Source organism: Brienomyrus brachyistius, chromosome 2 (genome assembly GCF_023856365.1).
Source record: "Brienomyrus brachyistius isolate T26 chromosome 2, BBRACH_0.4, whole genome shotgun sequence".
Taxonomy (NCBI): domain Eukaryota; kingdom Metazoa; phylum Chordata; class Actinopteri; order Osteoglossiformes; family Mormyridae; genus Brienomyrus; species Brienomyrus brachyistius.
Window position 1 is genome coordinate 40,953,637 of NC_064534.1, and position 19,102 is coordinate 40,972,738.

Here is a 19,102-nt window from a genome sequence, read left to right on the forward strand (position 1 = left end):
ATTATTGGCATAGCAAGTTCTGCTCTTCTCCTTTCAAAACTTGCTAAAAGCTGTATTTAAAAGAACAGATTGGCCGGGGTAATTCACACCCTTCAATGCCAGCTTAATGTTTAGGTTAGTGGGAATAACAGAGGAATTAGGGATGGAAACTTCTTTGCTGGTGGTAGAAGCGGTCTGGTGAATTTTTAGAGAGAAGAGGCCGTCGATGTTTGAATGTAGAAAATTGTTCTGGCTGCAGCCTGCAGTATGGACTTGTTCGTGTGTGTAGCTCCCAGTGTTCTGACAGCGCGACGTTTTGGGGAAGCATGTGATTCAGCAGCTACCAGTGGGCTTCGTGCGGTGGAGATTTTGTGGCTGTTAGCGGAGTTGATAACAGAGGGTCGTTAAGAGAAGCCTGCATGCAGTAGGCAAAGGAGTAATGTTTGCCGGCGAGGGACGTGCGGCGATTAACCTGTGCGGTAGTGAAAAGGACTTAAAGAGAAGGAAGTGTGCGGATGCGGAAAGAATGGAATTATTGTGGTAGGCTGCCGGCTGAGTAGTTTGGTGAATGTTTGGTGTGGGTCCGGCGCTGCCGATTGGATGTTGGTGCTGCAGTGTGAGTCAGATAAAAAAAAAAAAAAAAAACAGGAGTAGGATCCAATGGGACTAACTGGCATGTATAGAGGCATGTAATGCAAAAGGGCTGTTTTTGTTCGCGGCTCTCGCTTATGGCCATACCACCCTGAACACGCCCGATCTCGTCTGATCTCGGAAGCTAAGTGGGGTAGGGTCTGGTTAGTTCTTGGATGGGGGACTGCCTGGGAATACCACGTGCTGTAAGCTTTTCTCACTTTTACTTCATACAGGGGGCACTCCACCTCACGATTAATTTAAATCTATCACTCCCCTTACTATTTTATATATTTCTTTTTTCTCTCATTCATGAAGGCGGCTTTTACACACGTTTTACTCTAAATACTGCCTGGTATTTCTAGGTGCTGTAAGCTGTTCGTGCCTTTATTCCACCAGGGCACGATCTTCTCACAAACTTGAAGACTGTCACTCACCATTCACGTTTTACAACTTATTGTTAATAATAAAGAGACAGCTTTTTACACACAGTTTTAAACAAAGTACTGATATAATTCCTCTTCAACTCACCGCTTTGTTTTCTATGCAAAAACCACTTCGCCACAGAAGACTCGATATTGTTGGCATAGCAAGGTCTGCTCTTCTCCTCCTTTCAAAACTTGCTAAAAGCTGTATTTAAAAGAGCAGGTTGGGCGGGGTAATTCACACCCTTCAATGCCAGATTAATGTTTAGGTTAGTGGGAATCACAGAGGAATTAGGGATGGAAACTTCTTTGCTGATGGTAGAAGTGGTCTGGTGAATTTTTAGAGAGAAGAGGCCGTCGATGTTTCAATGTAGAAAATTGTTGTTCTGGCTGCAGCCTGCAGTATGGACTTGTTGGCGTGTGTAGCTCCTAGTGTTATGACAGCGTGACGTTTTGGGGAAGCATGTGATTCAACAGCTACCAGTGGGCTTCGTGCGGCAGAGATTTTGTGGCTGTTAGCGGAGTTGATAACAGAGGGTCGTTAAGAGAAGCCTGCATGAGGTAGGCAAAGGAGTAATGTTTGCCGTCGAGGGACGTGCGGCGATTAACCTGTGCGGTAGTGAAAAGGACTTAAAGAGAAGGAAGTGTGCGGATGCGGAAAGAATGGAATAATTGTGGTAGGCTGCCGGCTGAGTAGTTTGGTGAATGTTTGGTGTGGGTGCGGCGCTGCCGATTGGATGGTGGTGCTGCAGTGTGAGTCAGATAAAAAAAAAAAAAATACAGGAGTAGGATCCAATTGGACTAACTGGCATGTATAGAGGCGTGTAATGCAAAAGGGCTGTTTTTCTTAGCAGCTCTCGCTAACGGCCATACCAGCCTGAACACGCCCGATCTCGTCTGATCGCGGAAGCTAAGCGGGGTAGTGTCTGGTTAGTACTTGGATGGGAGACTGCCTGGGAATACCACGTGCTGTAAGCTTTTCTCACTTTTACTTTATGCAGGGGGCGCTCCACTTCACGATTAATTTAAATCTAGCACTCCCCTTCCATTTTACTATTTTATATATATTTTTTTTTTCTCTCTTTCATAAAGCCAGCTTTTAGAAACCGTTTTACTCTAAATACTTCCTGGTAATTCTAGGTGCTGTAAGCTGTTCGTGCCTTTATTCCACCAGGGCGCGATCTTCTCACAAACTTGAAGACTGTCACTCCCCATTCACGTTTTACAACTTATTGTTAATGATAAAGAGACAGCTTTTTACACACAGTTTTAAACAAAGTACTGATATTATTCCTCTTCAACTGACCGCTTTGTTTTCTATGCAAAAACCACTTCGCCACAGAAGACTCGATATTATTGGCATAGCAAGCTCTGCTCTTCTCCTTTCAAAACTTGCTAAAAGCTGTATTTAAAAGAACAGATTGGCCGGGGTAATTCACACCCTTCAATGCCAGCTTAATGTTTAGGTTAGTGGGAATCACAGAGGAATTAGGGATGGAAACTTCTTTGCTGGTGGTAGAAGCGGTCTGGTGAATTTTTAGAGAGAAGAGGCCGTCGATGTTTCAATGTAGAAAATTGTTGTTCTGGCTGCAGCCTGCAGTATGGACTTGTTGGCGTGTGTAGCTCCTAGTGTTCTGACAGCGTGACGTTTTGGGGAAGCATGTGATTCAACAGCTACCAGTGGGCTTCGTGCGGCAGAGATTTTGTGGCTGTTAGCGGAGTTGATAACAGAGGGTCGTTAAGAGAAGCCTGCATGAGGTAGACAAAGGAGTAATGTTTGCCGTCGGGGGACGTGCGGCGATTAACCTGTGCGGTTGTGAAAAGGACTTAAAGAGAAGGAAGTGTGCGGATGCGGAAAGAATGGAATAATTGTGGTAGGCTGCCGGCTGAGTAGTTTGGTGAATGTTTGGTGTGGGTGCGGCGCTGCCGATTGGATGGTGGTGCTGCAGTGTGAGTCAGATAAAAAAAAAAAAAATACAGGAGTAGGATCCAATTGGACTAACTGGCATGTATAGAGGCGTGTAATGCAAAAGGGCTGTTTTTCTTAGCAGCTCTCGCTAACGGCCATACCAGCCTGAACACGCCCGATCTCGTCTGATCTTGGAAGCTAAGCGGGGTAGTGTCTGGTTAGTACTTGGATGGGAGACTGCCTGGGAATACCACGTGCTGTAAGCCTTTCTCACTTTTACTTTATGCAGCGGGCGCTCCACTTCACGATTAATTTAAATCTAGCACTCCCCTTCCATTTTACTATTTTATATATATATTTTTTTTCTCTCTTTCATAAAGCCAGCTTTTAGAAACCGTTTTACTCTAAATACTTCCTGGTAATTCTAGGTGCTGTAAGCTGTTCGTGCCTTTATTCCACCAGGGCGCGATCTTCTCACAAACTTGAAGACTGTCACTCCCCATTCACGTTTTACAACTTATTGTTAATGATAAAGAGACAGCTTTTTACACACAGTTTTAAACAAAGTACTGATATTATTCCTCTTCAACTGACCGCTTTGTTTTCTATGCAAAAACCACTTCGCCACAGAAGACTCGATATTATTGGCATAGCAAGCTCTGCTCTTCTCCTTTCAAAACTTGCTAAAAGCTGTATTTAAAAGAACAGATTGGCCGGGGTAATTCACACCCTTCAATGCCAGCTTAATGTTTAGGTTAGTGGGAATCACAGAGGAATTAGGGATGGAAACTTCTTTGCTGGTGGTAGAAGCGGTCTGCTGAATTTTTAGAGAGAAGAGGCCGTCGATGTTTGAATGTAGAAAATTGTTCTGGCTGCAGCCTGCAGTATGGACTTGTTGGTGTGTGTAGCTCCCAGTGTTCTGACAGCGCGACGTTTTGGGGAAGCATGTGATTCAGCAGCTACCAGTGGGCTTCGTGCGGCGGAGATTTTGTGGCTGTTAGCGGAGTTGATAACAGAGGGTCGTTAAGAGAAGCCTGCATGCAGTAGGCAAAGGAGTAATGTTTGCCGGCGGGGGACGTGCGGCGATTAACCTGTGCGGTAGTGAAAAGGAGTTAAAAAGAAGGAAGCGTGCGGATGCGGAAAGAATGGAATAATTGTGGTAGGCTGCCGGCTGAGTAGTTTGGTGAATGTTTGGTGTGGGTCCGGCGCTGCCGATTGGATGGTGGGGCTGCAGTGTGAGTCAGATAAAAAAAAAAAAAAGAACATTAGTAGGATCCAATGGGACCAACTGGCATGTATAGAGGCGTGTAATGCAAAAGGGATGTTTTTGGTGGCATCTCTCGCTTACGGCCATACCACCCTGAACACGCCCGATCTCGTCTGATCTCGGAAGCTAAGCAGGTTAGGGTCTGGTTAGTACTTGGATGGGAGACCACCTGGGAATACCAGGTGCTGTAAGCTTTTCTCACTTTTACTTTATACAGGGGGCGCTCCACTTCACGATTAATTTAAATCTATCACTCCCCTTCCATTTTACTATTTTATATATATATTTTTTTTTCTCTCATTCATAATGGCAGCTTTTACACACCGTTTTACTCTAAATACTTCCTGGTAATTCTGGGTGCTGTAAGCTGTTCGTGCCTTTATTCCACCAGGGCGCGATCTTCTCACAAACTTGAAGACGGTCACTCCCCATTCACGTTTTACAACTTATTGTTAATGATAAAGAGACAGCTTTTTACACACAGTTTTAAACAAAGTACTGATATTATTCCTCTTCAACTGACCGCTTTGTTTTCTATGCAAAAACCACTTCGCCACAGAAGACTCGATATTATTGGCATAGCAAGTTCTGCTCTTCTCCTTTCAAAACTTGCTAAAAGCTGTATTTAAAAGAACAGATTGGCCGGGGTAATTCACACCCTTCAATGCCAGCTTAATGTTTAGGTTAGTGGGAATCACAGAGGAATTAGGGATGGAAACTTCTTTGCTGGTGGTAGAAGCGGTCTGGTGAATTTTTAGAGAGAAGAGGCCGTCGATGTTTCAATGTAGAAAATTGTTGTTCTGGCTGCAGCCTGCAGTATGGACTTGTTGGCGTGTGTAGCTCCTAGTGTTCTGACAGCGTGACGTTTTGGGGAAGCATGTGATTCAACAGCTACCAGTGGGCTTCGTGCGGCAGAGATTTTGTGGCTGTTAGCGGAGTTGATAACAGAGGGTCGTTAAGAGAAGCCTGCATGAGGTAGACAAAGGAGTAATGTTTGCCGTCGGGGGACGTGCGGCGATTAACCTGTGCGGTTGTGAAAAGGACTTAAAGAGAAGGAAGTGTGCGGATGCGGAAAGAATGGAATAATTGTGGTAGGCTGCCGGCTGAGTAGTTTGGTGAATGTTTGGTGTGGGTGCGGCGCTGCCGATTGGATGGTGGTGCTGCAGTGTGAGTCAGATAAAAAAAAAAAAAATACAGGAGTAGGATCCAATTGGACTAACTGGCATGTATAGAGGCGTGTAATGCAAAAGGGCTGTTTTTCTTAGCAGCTCTCGCTAACGGCCATACCAGCCTGAACACGCCCGATCTCGTCTGATCTTGGAAGCTAAGCGGGGTAGTGTCTGGTTAGTACTTGGATGGGAGACTGCCTGGGAATACCACGTGCTGTAAGCCTTTCTCACTTTTACTTTATGCAGCGGGCGCTCCACTTCACGATTAATTTAAATCTAGCACTCCCCTTCCATTTTACTATTTTATATATATATTTTTTTTCTCTCTTTCATAAAGCCAGCTTTTAGAAACCGTTTTACTCTAAATACTTCCTGGTAATTCTAGGTGCTGTAAGCTGTTCGTGCCTTTATTCCACCAGGGCGCGATCTTCTCACAAACTTGAAGACTGTCACTCCCCATTCACGTTTTACAACTTATTGTTAATGATAAAGAGACAGCTTTTTACACACAGTTTTAAACAAAGTACTGATATTATTCCTCTTCAACTGACCGCTTTGTTTTCTATGCAAAAACCACTTCGCCAAAGAAGACTCGATATTATTGGCATAGCAAGCTCTGCTCTTCTCCTTTCAAAACTTGCTAAAAGCTGTATTTAAAAGAACAGATTGGCCGGGGTAATTCACACCCTTCAAAGCCAGCTTAATGTTTAGGTTAGTGGGAATCACAGAGGAATTAGGGATGGAAACTTCTTTGCTGGTGGTAGAAGCGGTCTGGTGAATTTTTAGAGAGAAGAGGCCGTCGATGTTTGAATGTAGAAAATTGTTCTGGCTGCAGCCTGCAGTATGGACTTGGTGGTGTGTGTAGCTCCCAGTGTTCTGACAGCGCGACGTTTTGGGGAAGCATGTGATTCAGCAGCTACCAGTGGGCTTCGTGCGGCGGAGATTTTGTGGCTGTTAGCGGAGTTGATAACAGAGGGTCGTTAAGAGAAGCCTGCATGCAGTAGGCAAAGGAGTAATGTTTGCCGGCGGGGGACGTGCGGCGATTAACCTGTGCGGTAGTGAAAAGGAGTTAAAAAGAAGGAAGCGTGCGGATGCGGAAAGAATGGAATAATTGTGGTAGGCTGCCGGCTGAGTACTTTGGTGAATGTTTGGTGTGGGTCCGGCGCTGCCGATTGGATGGTGGGGCTGCAGTGTGAGTCAGATAAAAAAAAAAAAAAGAACATTAGTAGGATCCAATGGGACCAACTGGCATGTATAGAGGCGTGTAATGCAAAAGGGATGTTTTTGGTGGCATCTCTCGCTTACGGCCATACCACCCTGAACACGCCTGATCTCGTCTGATCTCGGAAGCTAAGCAGGTTAGGGTCTGGTTAGTACTTGGATGGGAGACCACCTGGGAATACCAGGTGCTGTAAGCTTTTCTCACTTTTACTTTATACAGGGGGCGCTCCACTTCACGATTAATTTAAATCTATCACTCCCCTTCCATTTTACTATTTTATATATATATATATTTTTTTTTTCTCTCTTTCATAAAGGCAGCTTTTAGAAACCGTTTTACTCTAAATACTTCCTGGTAATTCTAGGTGCTGTAAGCTGTTTGTGCCTTTATTCCACCAGGGCGCGATCTTCTCACAAACTTGAAGACTGTCACTCCCCATTCACGTTTTACAACTTATTGTTAATGATAAAGAGACAGCTTTTTACACACAGTTTTAAACAAAATACTGATATTATTCCTCTTCAACTGACCGCTTTGTTTTCTATGCAAAAACCACTTCGCCACAGAAGACTCAATATTCTTGGCATAGCAAGTTCTGCTCTTCTCCTTTCAAAACTTGCTAAAAGCTGTATTTAAAAGAACAGATTGGCCGGGGTAATTCACACCCTTCAATGCCAGATTAATGTTTAGGTTAGTGGGAATCACAGAGGAATTAGGGATGGAAACTTCTTTGCTGGTGGTAGAAGCGGTCTGCTGAATTTTTAGAGAGAAGAGGCCGTCGATGTTTGAATGTAGAAAATTGTTCTGGCTGCAGCCTGCAGTATGGACTTGTTGGTGTGTGTAGCTCCCAGTGTTCTGACAGCGCGACGTTTTGGGGAAGCATGTGATTCAGCAGCTACCAGTGGGCTTCGTGCGGCGGAGATTTTGTGGCTGTTAGCGGAGTTGATAACAGAGGGTCGTTAAGAGAAGCCTGCATGCAGTAGGCAAAGGAGTAATGTTTGCCGGCGGGGGACGTGCGGCGATTAACCTGTGCGGTAGTGAAAAGGAATTAAAAATAAGGAAGTGTGCGGATGCGGAAAGAATGGAATAATTGTGGTAGGCTGCCGGCTGAGTAGTTTGGTGAATGTTTGGTGTGGGTCCGGCGCTGCCGATTGGATGGTGGTGCTGCAGTGTGAGTCAGATAAAAAAAAAAAAAAAAAACAGGAGTAGGATCCAATGGGACAAACTGGCATGTATAGACGCGTGTAATGCAAAAGGGCTGTTTTTGGTCGCGTCTCTCGCTTATGGCCATACCACCCTGAACACGCCCGATCTCATCCGATCTCGGAAGCCAAGCAGGGTAGGGTCTGGTTAGTACTTGGATGGGAGACCTCCTGGGAATACCAGGTGCTGTAAGCTTTTCTCACTTTTACTTTATACAGGGGACGCTCCACTTCACGATTAATTTAAATCTATCACTCCCCTTCCATTTTACTATTTTATATATATATTTTTTTTTCTCTCATTCATAAAGGCAGCTTTTACATACCGTTTTAATCTAAATACTTCCTGGTAATTCTAGGTGCTGTAAGCTGTTCGTGCCTTTATTCCACCAGGGCGCGATCTTCTCACAAACTTGAAGACTGTCACTCCCCATTCACGTTTTACAACTTATTGTTAATGATAAAGAGACAGCTTTTTACACACAGTTTTAAACAAAGTACTGATATTATTCCTCTTCAACTGACCGCTTTGTTTTCTATGCAAAAACCACTTCGCCACAGAATACTCGATATTATTGGCATAGCAAGTTCTGCTCTTCTCCTTTCAAAACTTGCTAAAAGCTGTATTTAAAAGAACAGATTGGCCGGGGTAATTCACACCCTTCAATGCCAGCTTAATGTTTAGGTTAGTGGGAATCACAGAGGAATTAGGGATGGAAACTTCTTTGCTGGTGGTAGAAGCGGTCTGGTGAATTTTTAGAGAGAAGAGGCCGTCGATGTTTGAATGTAGAAAATTGTTCTGGCTGCAGCCTGCAGTATGGACTTGTTGGTGTGTGTAGCTCCCAGTGTTCTGACAGCGCGACGTTTTGGGGAAGCATGTGATTCAGCAGCTACCAGTGGGCTTCGTGCGGCGGAGATTTTGTGGCTGTTAGCGGAGTTGATAACAGAGGGTCGTTAAGAGAAGCCTGCATGCAGTAGGCAAAGGAGTAATGTTTGCCGGCGGGGGACGTGCGGCGATTAACCTGTGCGGTAGTGAAAAGGAGTTAAAAAGAAGGAAGCGTGCGGATGCGGAAAGAATGGAATAATTGTGGTAGGCTGCCGGCTGAGTACTTTGGTGAATGTTTGGTGTGGGTCCGGCGCTGCCGATTGGATGGTGGGGCTGCAGTGTGAGTCAGATAAAAAAAAAAAAAAGAACATTAGTAGGATCCAATGGGACCAACTGGCATGTATAGAGGCGTGTAATGCAAAAGGGATGTTTTTGGTGGCATCTCTCGCTTACGGCCATACCACCCTGAACACGCCCGATCTCGTCTGATCTCGGAAGCTAAGCAGGTTAGGGTCTGGTTAGTACTTGGATGGGAGATCACCTGGGAATACCAGGTGCTGTAAGCTTTTCTCACTTTTACTTTATACAGGGGGCGCTCCACTTCACGATTAATTTAAATCTATCACTCCCCTTCCATTTTACTATTTTATATATATATATTTTTTTCTCTCATTCATAAAGGCAGCTTTTACACACCGTTTTACTCTAAATACTTCCTGGTAATTCTAGGTGCTGTAAGCTGTTCGTGCCTTTATTCCACCAGGGCGCGATCTTCTCACAAACTTGAAGACGGTCACTCCCCATTCACGTTTTACAACTTATTGTTAATGATAAAGAGACAGCTTTTTACACACAGTTTTAAACAAAGTACTGATATTATTCCTCTTCAACTGACCGCTTTGTTTTCTATGCAAAAACCACTTCGCCACAGAAGACTCGATATTATTGGCATAGCAAGTTCTGCTCTTCTCCTTTCAAAACTTGCTAAAAGCTGTATTTAAAAGAACAGATTGGCCGGGGTAATTCACACCCTTCAATGCCAGCTTAATGTTTAGGTTAGTGGGAATCACAGAGGAATTAGGGATGGAAACTTCTTTGCTGGTGGTAGAAGCGGTCTGGTGAATTTTTAGAGAGAAGAGGCCGTCGATGTTTGAATGTAGAAAATTGTTCTGGCTGCAGCCTGCAGTATGGACTTGTTGGTGTGTGTAGCTCCCAGTGTTCTGACAGCGCGACATTTTGGGGAAGCATGTGATTCAGCAGCTACCAGTGGGCTTCGTGCGGCGGAGATTTTGTGGCTGTTAGCGGAGTTGATAACAGAGGGTCGTTAAGAGAAGCCTGCATGCAGTAGGCAAAGGAGTAATGTTTGCCGGCGGGGGACGTGCGGCGATTAACCTGTGCGGTAGTGAAAAGGAGTTAAAAAGAAGGAAGTGTGCGGTATGCGGAAAGAATGGAATAATTGTGGTAGGCTGCCGGCTGAGTAGTTTGGTGAATGTTTGGTGTGGGTCCGGCGCTGCCGATTGGATGGTGGGGCTGCAGTGTGAGTCAGATAAAAAAAAAAAAAAAGAACATTAGTAGGATCCAATGGGACCAACTGGCATGTATAGAGGCGTGTAAGGCAAAAGGGATGTTTTTGGTGGCATCTCTCGCTTACGGCCATACCACCCTGAACACGCCCGATCTCATCCGATCTCGGAAGCCAAGCAGGGTAGGGTCTGGTTAGTGCTTGGATGGGAGACCTCCTGGGAATACCAGGTGCTGTAAGCTTTTCTCACTTTTACTTTATACAGGGGGCGCTCCACTTCACGATTAATTTAAATCTATCACTCCCCTTCCATTTTACTATTTTATATATATTTTTTTTTTTCTCTCATTCATAAAGGCAGCTTTTACACACCGTTTTACTCTAAATACTTCCTGGTAATTCTGGGTGCTGTAAGCTGTTCGTGCCTTTATTCCACCAGGGCGCGATCTTCTCACAAACTTGAAGACGGTCACTCCCCATTCACGTTTTACAACTTATTGTTAATGATAAAGAGACAGCTTTTTACACACAGTTTTAAACAAAGTACTGATATTATTCCTCTTCAACTGACCGCTTTGTTTTCTATGCAAAAACCACTTCGCCACAGAATACTCGATATTATTGGCATAGCAAGTTCTGCTCTTCTCCTTTCAAAACTTGCTAAAAGCTGTATTTAAAAGAACAGATTGGCCGGGGTAATTCACACCCTTCAATGCCAGCTTAATGTTTAGGTTAGTGGGAATCACAGAGGAATTAGGGATGGAAACTTCTTTGCTGGTGGTAGAAGCGGTCTGGTGAATTTTTAGAGAGAAGAGGCCGTCGATGTTTGAATGTAGAAAATTGTTCTGGCTGCAGCCTGCAGTATGGACTTGTTGGTGTGTGTAGCTCCCAGTGTTCTGACAGTGCGACGTTTTGGGGAAGCATGTGATTCAGCAGCTACCAGTGGGCTTCGTGCGGCGGAGATTTTGTGGCTGTTAGCAGAGTTGATAACAGAGGGTCGTTAAGAGAAGCCTGCATGCAGTAGGCAAAGGAGTAATGTTTGCCGGCGGGGGACGTGCGGCGATTAACCTGTGCGGTAGTGAAAAGGAGTTAAAAAGAAGGAAGCGTGCGGATGCGGAAAGAATGGAATAATTGTGGTAGGCTGCCGGCTGAGTACTTTGGTGAATGTTTGGTGTGGGTCCGGCGCTGCCGATTGGATGGTGGGGCTGCAGTGTGAGTCAGATAAAAAAAAAAAAAAGAACATTAGTAGGATCCAATGGGACCAACTGGCATGTATAGAGGCGTGTAATGCAAAAGGGATGTTTTTGGTGGCATCTCTCGCTTACGGCCATACCACCCTGAACACGCCCGATCTCGTCTGATCTCGGAAGCTAAGCAGGTTAGGGTCTGGTTAGTACTTGGATGGGAGACCACCTGGGAATACCAGGTGCTGTAAGCTTTTCTCACTTTTACTTTATACAGGGGGCGCTCCACTTCACGATTAATTTAAATCTATCACTCCCCTTCCATTTTACTATTTTATATATATATATATATTTTTTTTTTTCTCTCTTTCATAAAGGCAGCTTTTAGAAACCGTTTTACTCTAAATACTTCCTGGTAATTCTAGGTGCTGTAAGCTGTTCGTGCCTTTATTCCACCAGGGCGCGATCTTCTCACAAACTTGAAGACTGTCACTCCCCATTCACGTTTTACAACTTATTGTTAATGATAAAGAGACAGCTTTTTACACACAGTTTTAAACAAAGTACTGATATTATTCCTCTTCAACTGACCGCTTTGTTTTCTATGCAAAAACCACTTCGCCACAGAAGACTCGATATTATTGGCATAGCAAGTTCTGCTCTTCTCCTTTCAAAACTTGCTAAAAGCTGTATTTAAAAGAACAGATTGGCCGGGGTAATTCACACCCTTCAATGCCAGCTTAATGTTTAGGTTAGTGGGAATCACAGAGGAATTAGGGATGGAAACTTCTTTGCTGGTGGTAGAAGCGGTCTGGTGAATTTTTAGAGAGAAGAGGCCGTCGATGTTTGAATGTAGAAAATTGTTCTGGCTGCAGCCTGCAGTATGGACTTGTTGGTGTGTGTAGCTCCCAGTGTTCTGACAGCGCGACGTTTTGGGGAAGCATGTGATTCAGCAGCTACCAGTGGGCTTCGTGCGGTGGAGATTTTGTGGCTGTTAGCGGAGTTGATAACAGAGGGTCGTTAAGAGAAGCCTGCATGCAGTAGGCAAAGGAGTAATGTTTGCCGGCGGGGGACGTGCGGCGATTAACCTGTGCGGTAGTGAAAAGGAGTTAAAAATAAGGAAGTGTGCGGATGCGGAAAGAATGGAATAATTGTGGTAGGCTGCCGGCTGAGTAGTTTGGTGAATGTTTGGTGTGGGTCCGGCGCTGCCGATTGGATGGTGGTGCTGCAGTGTGAGTCAGATAAAAAAAAAAAAAAAAACAGGAGTAGGATCCAATGGGACTAACTGGCATGTATAGACGCGTGTAATGCAAAAGGGCTGTTTTTGGTCGCGTCTCTCGCTTATGGCCATACCACCCTGAACACGCCCGATCTCATCCGATCTCGGAAGCCAAGCAGGGTAGGGTCTGGTTAGTACTTGGATGGGAGACCTCCTGGGAATACCAGGTGCTGTAAGCTTTTCTCACTTTTACTTTATACAGGGGGCGCTCCACTTCACGATTAATTTAAATCTATCACTCCCCTTCCATTTTACTATTTTATATATATATTTTTTTTTCTCTCATTCATAAAGGCAGCTTTTACACACCGTTTTACTCTAAATACTTCCTGGTAATTCTAGGTGCTGTAAGCTGTTCGTGCCTTTATTCCACCAGGGCGCGATCTTCTCACAAACTTGAAGACGGTCACTCCCCATTCACGTTTTACAACTTATTGTTAATGATAAAGAGACAGCTTTTTACACACAGTTTTAAACAAAGTACTGATATTATTCCTCTTCAACTGACCGCTTTGTTTTCTATGCAAAAACCACTTCGCCACAGAAGACTCGATATTATTGGCATAGCAAGTTCTGCTCTTCTCCTTTCAAAACTTGCTAAAAGCTGTATTTAAAAGAACAGATTGGCCGGGGTAATTCACACCCTTCAATGCCAGCTTAATGTTTAGGTTAGTGGGAATCACAGAGGAATTAGGGATGGAAACTTCTTTGCTGGTGGTAGAAGCGGTCTGGTGAATTTTTAGAGAGAAGAGGCCGTCGATGTTTGAATGTAGAAAATTGTTCTGGCTGCAGCCTGCAGTATGGACTTGTTGGTGTGTGTAGCTCCCAGTGTTCTGACAGCGCGACATTTTGGGGAAGCATGTGATTCAGCAGCTACCAGTGGGCTTCGTGCGGCGGAGATTTTGTGGCTGTTAGCGGAGTTGATAACAGAGGGTCGTTAAGAGAAGCCTGCATGCAGTAGGCAAAGGAGTAATGTTTGCCGGCGGGGGACGTGCGGCGATTAACCTGTGCGGTAGTGAAAAGGAGTTAAAAAGAAGGAAGTGTGCGGATGCGGAAAGAATGGAATAATTGTGGTAGGCTGCCGGCTGAGTAGTTTGGTGAATGTTTGGTGTGGGTCCGGCGCTGCCGATTGGATGGTGGGGCTGCAGTGTGAGTCAGATAAAAAAAAAAAAAAAGAACATTAGTAGGATCCAATGGGACCAACTGGCATGTATAGAGGCGTGTAATGCAAAAGGGATGTTTTTGGTGCCGTCTCTCGCTTACGGCCATACCACCCTGAACACGCCCGATCTCGTCTGATCTCGGAAGCTAAGCAGGGTAGGGTCTGGTTAGTACTTGGATGGGAGACCACCTGGGAATACCAGGTGCAGTAAGCTTTTCTCACTTTTACTTTATACAGGGGGCGCTCCACTTCACGATTAATTTAAATCTATCACTCCCCTTCCATTTTACTATTTTATATATATATATATTTCTTTTTTCTCTCATTCAAAAAGGCAGCTTTTACACACCGTTTTACTCTAAATACTGCCTGGTAATTCTAGGTGCTGTAAGCTGTTCGTGCCTTTATTCCACCAGGGCGCAATCTTCTCACAAACTTGAAGACTGTCACTCCCCATTCACGTTTTACAACTTATTGTTAATAATAAAGAGACAGCTTTTTACACACAGTTTTAAACAAAGTACTAATATAATTCCTCTTCAACTCACCGCTTTGTTTTCTATGCAAAAACGACTTCGCCACAGAAGACTCGTTATTATTGGCATAGCAAGGTCTTCGCTTCTCCTCCTTTCAAAACTTGCTAAAAGCTGTATTTAAAAGAGCAGGTTGGCCGGGGTAATTCACACCCTTCAATGCCAGCTTAATGTTTAGGTTAGTGGGAATCACAGAGGAATTAGGGATGGAAACTTCTTTGCTGGTGGTAGAAGCGGTCTGGTGAATTTTTAGAGAGAAGAGGCCGTCGATGTTTGAATGTAGAAAATTGTTCTGGCTGCAGCCTGCAGTATGGACTTGTTGGTGTGTGTAGCTCCCAGTGTTCTGACAGCGCGACGTTTTGGGGAAGCATGTGATTCAGCAGCTACCAGTGGGCTTCGTGCGGCGGAGATTTTGTGGCTGTTAGCGGAGTTGATAACAGAAGGTCCTTAAGAGAAGCCTGCATGCGGTAGGCAAAGGAGTAATGTTTGCCGGCGGGGGACGTGCGGCGATTAACCTGTGCGGTAGTGAAAAGGAGTTAAAGAGAAGGAAGTGTGCGGATGCGGAAAGAATGGAATAATTGTGGTAGGCTGCCGGTTGAGTAGTTTGGTGAATGTTTGGTGTGGTTCCGGCACTGCCGATTGGATGGTGGGGCTGCAGTGTGAGTCAGATAAAAAAAAAAAAAAAAAAACAGGAGTAGGATCCAATGGGACTAACTGGAATGTATAGACGCGTGTAATGCAAAAGGGCTATTTTTGGTAGCGTCTCTCGCTTATGGCCATACCACCCTGAACGCGCCCGATCTCGTCTGATCTCGGAAACTAAACAGGCTAGGGTCTGGTTAGTACTTGGATGGGAGACCACCTGGGAATACCAGGTGCTGTAAGCTTTTCTCATTTTTACTTTATACAGGGGGCGCTCCACTTCACGATTAATTTAAATCTATCACTCCCCTTCCATTTTACTATTTTATATATATATATATTTTTTTTCTCTCATTCATAAAGGCAGCTTTTAGAAACCGTTTTACTCTAAATACTTCCTGGTAATTCTAGGTGCTGTAAGCTGTTCGTGCCTTTATTCCACCAGGGCGCGATCTTCTCACAAACTTGAAGACTGTCACTCCCCATTCACGTTTTACAACTTATTGTTAATAATAAAGAGACAGCTTTTTACACACAGTTTTAAACAAAGTACTAATATAATTCCTCTTCAACTCACCGCTTTGTTTTCTATGCAAAAACGACTTCACCACAGAAGACTCGTTATTATTGGCATAGCAAGGTCTTCGCTTCTCCTCCTTTCAAAACTTGCTAAAAGCTGTATTTAAAAGCACAGATTGGCCAGGGTAATTCACACCCTTCAATGCCAGCTTAATGTTTAGGTTAGTGGGAATCACAGAGGAATTAGGGATGGAAACTTCTTTGCTGGTGGTAGAAGCGGTCTGGTGAATTTTTAGAGAGAAGAGGCCGTCGATGTTTGAATGTAGAAAATTGTTCTGGCTGCAGCCTGCAGTATGGACTTGTTGGTGTGTGTAGCTCCCAGTGTTCTGACAGCGTGACGTTTTGGGGAAGCATGTGATTCAGCAGCTACCAGTGGGCTTCGTGCGGCGGAGATTTTGTGGCTGTTAGCGGAGTTGATAACAGAGGGTCGTTAAGAGAAGCCTACATGCAGTAGGCAAAGGAGTAATGTTTGCCGGCGGGGGACGTGCGGCGATTAACCTGTGCGGTAGTGAAAAGGACTTAAAGAGAAGGAAGTGTGCGGATGCGGAAAGAATGGAATAATTGTGGTAGGCTGCCAGCTGAGTAGTTTGGTGAATGTTTGGTGTGGGTGCGGCGCTGCCGATTGGATGGTGGTGCTGCAGTGTGAGTCAGATAAAAAAAAAAAAAAACAGGAGTAGGATCCAATGGGACTAACTGGCATGTATAGAGGCGTGTAATGCAAAAGGGCTGTTTTTGGTAGTTTTTCTCGCTCACGGCCATACCACCCTGAACACGCCCGATCTCGTCCGATCTCAGAAGCCAAGCAGGATAGGGTCTAGTTAGTACTTGGATGGGAGACCTCCTGGGAATACCAGGTGCTGTAAGCTTTTCTCACTTTTACTTTATACAGGGGGCACTCCACTTCACGATTAATTTAAATCTATCACTCCCCTTCCGTTTTACTATTTTATATATACATATTTTTTCTTTCATTCATAAAGGCAGCTTTTACACACCGTTTTACTCTAAATACTGCCTGGTAATTCTAGATGCTGTAAGCTGTTCGTGCCTTTATTCCACCAGGGCGCAACCTTCTCACAAACTTGAAGACTGTCACTCCCCATTCACGTTTTACAACTTATTGTTAATAATAAAGAGACAGCTTTTTACACACAGTTTTAAACAAAGTACTGATATAATTCCTCTTCAACTCACCGGTTTGTTTTCTATGCAAAAACCACTTGACCACAGAAGACTCGATATTATTGGCATAGCAAGTTCTGCTCTTCTCCTCCTTTCAAAACTCTCTAAAAGCTGTATTTAAAAGAGCAGGTTGGCCGGGGTAATTCACACCCTTCAATGCCAGCTTAATGTTTAGGTTAGTGGGAATCACAGAGGAATTAGGGATGGAAACTTCTTTGCTGGTGGTAGAAGCGGTCTGGTGAATTTTTAGAGAGAAGAGGCCGTCAATGTTTGAATGTAGAAAATTGTTCTGGCTGCAGCCTGCAGTATGGACTTGTTGGTGTGTGTAGCTCGCAGTGTTCTGACAGCGCGATGTTTTGGGGAAGCATGTGATTCAGCAGCTACCAGTGGGCTTCGCGCGGCGGAGATTTTGTGGCTGTTAGCGGAGTTGATAACAGAAGGTCATTAAGAGAAGCCTGCATGCGGTAGGCAAAGGAGTAATGTTTGCCGGCGGGGGACGTGCGGCGATTAACCTGTGCGGTAGTGAAAAGGAGTTAAAGAGAAGGAAGTGTGCGGATGCGGAAAGAATGGAATAATTGTGGTAGGCTGCCGGCTGAGTAGTTTGGTGAATGTTTGGTGTGGTTCCGGCACTGCCGATTGGATGGTGGGGCTGCAGTGTGAGTCAGATAAAAAAAAAAAAAAAAAACAGGAGTAGGATCCAATGGGACTAACTGGCATGTATAGAGGCGTGTAATGCAAAAGGGCTGTTTTTGGTAGTTTTTCTCGCTCACGGCCATACCTTCCTGAACACACCCGATCTCGTCCGATCTCAGAAGCCAAGCAGGATAGGGTCTAGTTAGTACTTGGATGGGAGACCTCCAGGGAATACCAGGTGCTGTAAGCTTTTCTCACTTTTACTGTATACAGGGGGCACTCCACTTCACGATTAATTTAAATCTATCACTCCCCTTCCGTTTTACTATATTATATATACATATTTTTTCTTTCATTCATAAAGGCAGCTTTTACACACCGTTTTACTCTAAACACTGCCAGGTAATTCGAGATGCTGTAAGCTGTTCGTGCCTTTATTCCACCAGGGCGCGATCTTCTCACAAACTTGAAGACTGTCACTCCCCATTCACGTTTTACAACTTATTGTTAATAATAAAGAGACAGCTTTTTACACACAGTTTTAAACAAAGTACTGATATAATTCCTCTTCAACTCACCGGTTTGTTTTCTATGCAAAAACCACTTGACCACAGAAGACTCGATATTATTGGCATAGCAAGGTCTGCTCTTCTCCTCCTTTCAAAACTCTCTAAAAGCTGTATTTAAAAGAGCAGGTTGGCTGGGGTAATTCACACCCTTCAATGCCAGCTTAATGTTTAGGTTAGTGGGAATCACAGAGGAATTAGGGATGGAAACTTCTTTGCTGGTGGTAGAAGCGGTCTGGTGAATTTTTAGAGAGAAGAGGCCGTCAATGTTTGAATGTAGAAAATTGTTCTGGCTGCAGCCTGCAGTATGGACTTGTTGGTGTGTGTAGCTCCCAGTTTTCTGACAGCGCGACGTTTTGGGGAAGCATGTGATTCAGCAGCTACCAGTGGGCTTCGTGCGGCGGAGATTTTGTGGCTGTTAGCGGAGTTGATAACAGAAGGTCATTAAGGGAAGCGTGCATGCGGTAGGCAAAGGAGTAATGTTTGCCGGCGGGGGACGTGCGGCGATTAACCTGTGCGGTAGTGAAAAGGAGTTAAAGAGAAGGAAGTGTGCGGATGCGGAAAGAATGGAATAATTGTGGTAGGCTGCCGGCTGAGTAGTTTGGTGAATGTTTGGTGTGGTTCCGGCACTGCCGATTGGATGGTGGGGCTGCAGTGTGAGTCAGATAAAAAAAAAAAAAAAAACAGGAGTAGGATCCAATGGGACTAACTGGAATGTATAGACGCGTGTAATGCAAAAGGGCTATTTTTGGTAGCGTCTCTCGCTTACGGCCATACCACCCTGAACGCGCCCGATCTCGTCTGATCTCGGAAGCTAAGCAGGGTAGGGTGTGGTTAGTACTTGGATGGGAGACCTCCTGGGAATACCAGGTGCTGTAAGCTTTTCTCACTTTTACTTTATACAGGGGGCGCTCCACTTCACGATTAATTTAAATCTATCACTCCCCTTCCATTTTACTATTTTATATATTTCTTTTTTCTCTCATTCATAAAGGCAGCTTTTACACACCGTTTTACTCTAAATACTTCCTGGTAATTCTAGGTGCTGTAAGCTGTTCGTGCCTTTATTCCACCAGGGCGCGATCTTCTCACAAACTTGAAGACTGTCACTCCCCATTCACGTTTTACAACTTATTGTTAATGATAAAGAGACAGCTTTTTACACACAGTTTTAAACAAAGTACTGATATA

At 44.5% G+C, this 19,102-nt stretch overlaps 11 non-coding genes and 5 pseudogenes across 11 annotated transcripts; all 16 read left to right on the top strand.

Annotated features, from left to right (window-relative positions):
- The first annotated feature begins 703 nt into the window (after positions 1-703).
- Positions 704-822, top strand: LOC125731637 (5S ribosomal RNA; annotated as a pseudogene).
- A 1,071-nt stretch (positions 823-1,893) lies between these two features.
- Positions 1,894-2,012, top strand: LOC125732072 (5S ribosomal RNA; annotated as a pseudogene).
- A 1,078-nt stretch (positions 2,013-3,090) lies between these two features.
- Positions 3,091-3,209, top strand: LOC125731991 (5S ribosomal RNA; annotated as a pseudogene).
- Positions 3,210-4,285: 1,076 nt separating this feature from the next.
- On the top strand, positions 4,286-4,404 carry LOC125733993 (5S ribosomal RNA). Its single transcript, XR_007393323.1, has one exon. It is a non-coding gene; the product is annotated as a 5S ribosomal RNA (ribosomal RNA).
- Positions 4,405-5,483: 1,079 nt separating this feature from the next.
- Positions 5,484-5,602, top strand: LOC125731992 (5S ribosomal RNA; annotated as a pseudogene).
- Positions 5,603-6,678: 1,076 nt separating this feature from the next.
- Positions 6,679-6,797, top strand: LOC125735124 (5S ribosomal RNA). The gene has a single exon (XR_007394423.1). It is a non-coding gene; the product is annotated as a 5S ribosomal RNA (ribosomal RNA).
- A 1,083-nt stretch (positions 6,798-7,880) lies between these two features.
- On the top strand, positions 7,881-7,999 carry LOC125732691 (5S ribosomal RNA). Its single transcript, XR_007392064.1, has one exon. It is a non-coding gene; the product is annotated as a 5S ribosomal RNA (ribosomal RNA).
- A 1,077-nt stretch (positions 8,000-9,076) lies between these two features.
- On the top strand, positions 9,077-9,195 carry LOC125735376 (5S ribosomal RNA). The gene has a single exon (XR_007394672.1). It is a non-coding gene; the product is annotated as a 5S ribosomal RNA (ribosomal RNA).
- Positions 9,196-10,274: 1,079 nt separating this feature from the next.
- LOC125733980 (5S ribosomal RNA) lies at positions 10,275-10,393 on the top strand. Its single transcript, XR_007393310.1, has one exon. It is a non-coding gene; the product is annotated as a 5S ribosomal RNA (ribosomal RNA).
- Positions 10,394-11,470: 1,077 nt separating this feature from the next.
- LOC125733995 (5S ribosomal RNA) lies at positions 11,471-11,589 on the top strand. Its single transcript, XR_007393324.1, has one exon. It is a non-coding gene; the product is annotated as a 5S ribosomal RNA (ribosomal RNA).
- Positions 11,590-12,674: 1,085 nt separating this feature from the next.
- On the top strand, positions 12,675-12,793 carry LOC125732693 (5S ribosomal RNA). Its single transcript, XR_007392065.1, has one exon. It is a non-coding gene; the product is annotated as a 5S ribosomal RNA (ribosomal RNA).
- A 1,078-nt stretch (positions 12,794-13,871) lies between these two features.
- Positions 13,872-13,990, top strand: LOC125733815 (5S ribosomal RNA). Its single transcript, XR_007393151.1, has one exon. It is a non-coding gene; the product is annotated as a 5S ribosomal RNA (ribosomal RNA).
- Positions 13,991-15,077: 1,087 nt separating this feature from the next.
- Positions 15,078-15,196, top strand: LOC125736735 (5S ribosomal RNA). Its single transcript, XR_007396007.1, has one exon. It is a non-coding gene; the product is annotated as a 5S ribosomal RNA (ribosomal RNA).
- Positions 15,197-16,277: 1,081 nt separating this feature from the next.
- On the top strand, positions 16,278-16,396 carry LOC125731330 (5S ribosomal RNA; annotated as a pseudogene).
- A 1,080-nt stretch (positions 16,397-17,476) lies between these two features.
- On the top strand, positions 17,477-17,595 carry LOC125731004 (5S ribosomal RNA). Its single transcript, XR_007391295.1, has one exon. It is a non-coding gene; the product is annotated as a 5S ribosomal RNA (ribosomal RNA).
- A 1,079-nt stretch (positions 17,596-18,674) lies between these two features.
- LOC125733812 (5S ribosomal RNA) lies at positions 18,675-18,793 on the top strand. Its single transcript, XR_007393148.1, has one exon. It is a non-coding gene; the product is annotated as a 5S ribosomal RNA (ribosomal RNA).
- Positions 18,794-19,102: the final 309 nt, after the last annotated feature.